Source organism: Amblyomma maculatum, chromosome 1 (assembly GCF_055883805.1).
Source record: "Amblyomma maculatum isolate TAMU_Amacu chromosome 1, ASM5588380v1, whole genome shotgun sequence".
NCBI classification, from domain to species: Eukaryota; Metazoa; Arthropoda; class Arachnida; order Ixodida; family Ixodidae; genus Amblyomma; species Amblyomma maculatum.
Genome location: NC_139344.1, coordinates 248,724,956 through 248,730,905, shown reverse-complemented (window position 1 = coordinate 248,730,905; position 5,950 = coordinate 248,724,956).

Sequence of the window (5,950 nt, the reverse complement as noted above, 5' to 3'; positions counted from 1 at the left end):
CGAGAATTCGGCGAGCGGGGTCAATGCTGCTCGGCGAAGCGCCTCGTGCCCATTAAGCACTAGAATAGGTGCCCTGTTGTCGCCGTCATGGCGCCACTGGGATTAAGGCTCGAAGGCAGCTGGTCTCTATCCTGACGAAAGGGGGGGGGGGGGGGGGGGGGGCGGGAAGGGTTGGTCGTCGCAGCCGGAAACACTTGCCGTCGCCGCCGCTTCGTTGCTTTTGGCGGCGGTCGCTCGCCGGCGTCCGCTAAGTACGCCTCCATTGTCAGCTGCTGGAGTCTGCGCATACCTCGGCCGGAGCTCCGGTCACAACAGCCCGTCCGCTGCCCGAAGAGGTCTCGTAGTGTTAGCAGCCAACGCTGCACCCCGTAAAGACCTAGTCGGTTCAGCCTGGTCGGTCTGGCCACGTCAAGCCTGGCCATCTGGTTCCTGCTTCCTTGTTGGCTAGCAGACTCAGCCACTCAAAGCCCAAAACACAGCAAGCAGCAAGCGCAAAACAAACTCTGAGAAGTGCCAAGCTGCTTTCATAACAATGATTGCCATTTCAAAGTAAAGAAAACAAATTAAAATTCGTCCAGAGAATTTTAAGTTCTCTTCCAAAAGAGACCATGTCCGAGAAACAAGGAAAAAGAAACAATATTTTTTTTTAGAAAATATGCTAGCTAAAATTTTGATCCATGTCGTAACATGAAAGATGCCATAGAAGGCCACTTCCTGTGAGAACATATCCCAAGGTGGAGCGGTAGATAAACGATAGTAAGAACAGCAGCAGCAACAACGTAAAAAAACAACTACGCAAGGAAAAAAATAGAAAAATATATGATATGCGTAATCAGTTAACGTCTGGGAGCCCAAACAGAGAGCGTTACCCAGGGAAACTTCGGCTGAGGCCATCAGCGTTAGCATTATCGCGCCCATGACGCACGTCAAATGCGTGCTCCTGCAAGGCTAAACTCCAACGAAGCCGCCTGCCATTTTTGGCCGACATATTACGAAGCCAAGTCAAAGGACAATGGTCAGGGATCGTATCCCGGCCTCGGCGGCTGCGTTTCGATGGAGGCGAAACGAAGTGGCGTCCGTGTGCTGTGCGATGTCAGCGCACGTTAAAGATCCCCAGGTGGTCGAAATTACTCCGTAGCCCTCCACTACGACCCCCCTTTCTCTCTATCCACTTTCACTCCCACCTTCATCCCTTCCCTTACGGCGCGGTTCAGGTGTCCACAGAGCAAGTGTGACAGATACTGCGCCTTTCCCTTCCTATGAACCAACCAACCAACCAACAATGGTCAGTCTCTACAAGAAACGGAGACCCTGCCAAATAACACTGCAGCTTCTGAATCGCCCACACGAGACAGGCGCATTCCTTTTCTGATGCACTATAGGCCTGCTAACGTAGAGTGAGCTTAATTTCCTACTTACAAATACAATAGGGTGCTCCTCCCCATTGTCATCTTGCTGGCTGAGGACGGCCCCCATACCGCGGTCACTCGCGTCGCATTGTAGCGCAAACAGACGCGTATAGTCTGGAGTTCTCAAAACAGGCTGACTGGCCAGGGCCGCTTTCAGGGCCAGAAAAGAGCGTTCTTTATCCGAATTCCATTCTACTTTGACAGATTCATTCTTTCGCAAACTGTCGGTAAGGGGGCTGGCGATTTCGGAAAAATTGCGAATATAATGCTGATAGTATCCGGTTAGTCCGAGGAATTACCGAATATTTGTCTTGGTGACTGGCCTGGGGAATTCTGATATTGCCGCTACTTTTAGTTCTAGCGGGTGCCGATAACCGCGTCCGACAATGTGACCCAAGTAAGTCACTTGAGCTTTTCCCAACTGATATTTCTCCGCTCTCACAGTCAAGCCTGCCTCACGTAACCGTGTCAGTACATCCCTCAAATGACAGAGGTGTTCCTCCCAGCTCTTAGAAAAGACAGCTATGTCATCTAAATATGGAAGAGCATAGTCCCCCAGACCATGCAGCACACGATCCATGAGACCGGAAAAACAAAAGGGCGTGTTTTTGAGGCCAAAAGTAAGGACGAGAGGACGAAACGTTCCTAGAGTGGAAATAAAAGTGGCGATTCGGCTCGCTTTCTCGGTCAGAGGCACCTGCCAATACCCCCTAGTGAGGTCCAGCGTGGATATATATTGAGCACCACTTATGGCCTCAACACTTTCCTCAAGATTCGGAATAGGGTAGCTCTGATCACGTGTGATCTCATTCAGACGGCGGTAGTCGATACATGGACGACGCGGTCTTTACCTGGCGCCTTAACTAATATGATGGGGGACGTGTATTCACTCTCGGATGGTGCGATCAGCCCCATGTCTAATATCCGCTGAATCTCAGTTGCCAATATTTCCTTCTGCCGAGGGGAAACCCGGTAAGGCCTGCACCGGATTGGTTTGTCGCAAGTTAGCTCTATATCATGTTCGATCAAGTTATTCCTGCCGGGCCGGTCAACGAAGCAATCTCTGAACTCTTGCAGAAGCGTTTCTAGCTCTTCTTTCTGTTTATCTTCCAGTTTGGCGTCGCATTCAATTTTCTGGCAAAGTTTTTCGAGTGCGGAATCTAGTTGTACTTCTGGGGAAAAAAATCATTTTCCATCTCTTCAGGAACATTTAGAGCGAGCTGCACAACGGCTTCCCTCTGTCTGTACGGTTTCATTAAATTGGTGTAGTAGATCCTCACCTCTTTGCGTCTTCCCGGCATTCTAATAACATAGTGTCCGAAATCTACTGTACAACCTCTGCGGGACCCTCCCATAAAACATCTAGTTTGTTCTTCCGCGACGCAGTCAGTAAGAGCACTTTGTCTCCAACAGTAAAAGTTCGTTTTCGGGCACTCCGGTCGTAATATAGTTTCGCCTTGCCCTGAGCTGATTTCATGTTAGCCTCCACTAGCTCGCGACATGACTGAAGACGTTCTGGTAGCTGCAACACATACTCAACCACTGTGGGGTCCTCTCCGCGCCCTTCCCATGCCTCGCGATGCATCTGAAGCGGGGACCTCATAGAACGGCCGCACACTAGTTCTGCTGGGCTGAAGCCGGTGGCCTCATGTGGCACGGACCTCAACGCAAACATGGTAGCTGGCAAGGAAGCCTCCCAATCTGTTTTTCTTTTCATGGCACAAAGCCCTTAGCACTCTTTTCAACACGGATGTACCAGGCCTCTACACTGTTGCTCTGTGGGTGCCGCACGGAACAATGTATAATGCGAATACCGCATCTCTCAAGAAAGGTAGTTGTCAGAGCGCTGGTAAAGACGCTGCCCTGATCACTCTGCACTTCGGCCGGAAAACGCACTTGAGAAAACGCAGAAAGCAGCGCTTCGACCACCTCTACCGAGCTTACTTTCTTAAGTGGGACGGCTTCCGGGAATTTTGTGGCGGACATATTATAGTCAAAACATATCTGTAACCTGACGTAGTTACAGGCAACGGTCCCACTACATCTACAACAACACGCCGAAAGGACTCTGTGATTATGGGCACTAATTTCATAGGTGCCTTTCTGGTCTCGTGTGGTTTGCCAATTCTCTGGCAAGCGTCGCATGTCTGAACAAATTTTTCGACGTCTTTAAAACATCCGGGCCAGTAGAATTCTCTCAGCAGCCTGTCTTTAGTTTTTTTTTTTTTTTATATACCCAAGTGACAGGCCCAACCTTTTCTATGCGAGAGGGCCAGAACTTGAGCCCTATACTTACACGGGACAACAAGCCGGTCGTGTTCTACTCCTTTCCTGTCCTTATACTGGCGATACCATAGGCCAGACCGGCGCTGGAAAGCGATGTTTTTCCGTGACACACCCGTTTCTCTTTGGTCGCTCAAGTTTTGCAGAGACTGATCTCTCTCTTGCTCAGCGGCAAACATTTCTCGGTTCACCCGAAGGAGCTCGAGAAAACCCTCTAAATGCGGCAGCACTAGATTTGTACTGAATTCCTCTCCTGGCTCAGATTGAGCAGTTGCACATAATTCGGGACCGTCAGTGCAGCCAGCACCGCTATCGGTGCTTTCTAGATCAGAGCTATTAGTGAGTAAATCCTGTTGCTGCTCGCCACCGTGATCCTGCACTTGACTTACAGTTTCATGCTTACCCTTTTCCTCTAGCTTCGTCTGCGCTGTGATTTCTCACGCCTTCGCACGTGTGAGAGCCTGGACAGCATGGTCTCCAAAACTCAGCCCCTTTTCCCTGAGAAGCATGTCCGAGCGATTGGAAAATATGTAGGGATACTGCTTGGGTAGGTTTTTAGAGACGGCTGCCTCAGTGCGAAGCACCCCGAACGGTCCCTCGATCTCGACACGCTATTCTCCTCAACCACCTGTCGTATCCAGGCGCATTCACCCGTGAATTCTCCAGCCCTAACATATTCAGAGTGGATGACGTCCATTGTAGCAGCGGAGACGCGGAGAACTTTGCATGGTTTGCCATTTACGGTCAGATCCCTAAGATAAGGCTGCAACAATCGCAAGTTGTCGTCCTCGTTATCCAGAAACAAAAACACCACTTTTGGATTACGGCAGCCGGCCGCTACGTGCCCAGGCTGCTGGCAGCGGAAGCAGACGACCGGCTTCTTAGATTCGAGAACCTTTTCTTTCCTCGCGTCTTCCTTCGAGCTGCTTACTGCACTTTTTTGTTGTGCAACAGGGATATTATACCCCTGTCACACGAGCAAATTTAATGTCATTCGTATCGAATGACATTAGCATCTAATGTCATTATTCCCATGCTACACGAGAAAATTTAATGTCATTAGGTTCGAATGACATTCTTCATCGAATGAGTTTGGGGAACTCATTCGCATTCGATCGCGAACCGAATGTGTACTCTTGACGCCAGATACGCAGCAGAAACAAGTAACGCAACAACATATTCTGCGCACATTGAAATTTAAAAATTATATTTCTAAAGTTTTGTTTTAAAACCTGTTAATTTAGGTGTAAAATTATTAGCACTGCAGACTCTCGCGGAACGGCATTACTCTCGGTCACAGCAGTGGTTCAGTAATGGCAGCGACTCACGATCATTTTGGGCTCTGTGTTCCTTGGTAACCGCATCTCCCCGTATGTTTATCTCGGAACTATTTAAAGTTTTGACTGAGCGCCTCACAGTTTGGACGCCAATTGCATGCTCTACGTGTCTCCGTGCGTCTCCGCACTGTGTATCCGCGCTCCGCTGTTTTCAGCCATATTGTTTGTTTACATATTTCTGATTTCTGGGTGACTCGATACTTGGCTTGGATTTTTATGGCTAAAGTGCTACAGCACAGCCAAAAATAATGTTTTTCGCTTGAATTATCGTACAGAAATGTTTTGATCAGCTTTAAAATGTTACACAGTGATTTCAAACGCCTTTTATGCGCACTGATGCTCCTTAAGGGCAGCATTTTTTGTAGCTGATCGTAATTGCTACCATTCGCGAAGGACATTATATTTTACCGTGTAGCACCGAAAGAAACCGAATGACATTCGATGCATCGAATGACATTCGATTCGAATGACATTAAATCTGCTCGTGTGACAGAGGTATTAGACGACGCAATTCCCACTTTTCCCTGTGTGTGAGAGTGCGCCCGATTATCCCTACCGACTTTCGCACTGGATCTGATGCGTGCTTTCTCCGATTCTCGACGGGTAGCGAACTCGTCAGCTAATTCTGCCTCGCGTTCCAAGGTCTTTTTGCAGGGCCTGTCTTGCACCCATTGGCGCATTTCATCTCCCAGACTACCGTAAAACTGTTCAAGGCAGATTACCTCAATGACTCTATCGCGACTCTCATAAGCCTCTTCACCTTTCAGCCATTCGATCAGATCTGCTTTCAATTTGTACGAAAAGTCCCGAAACGTCTCGCCTTGCTTCCGTGCTGCCTCTCGAAAGCGGCGCCGGAATGCATCAGCTGATGGCAGGTAGTTTTTAAGGAGAGCTGCCTTAACTTTATCGTACCTTTCGGCA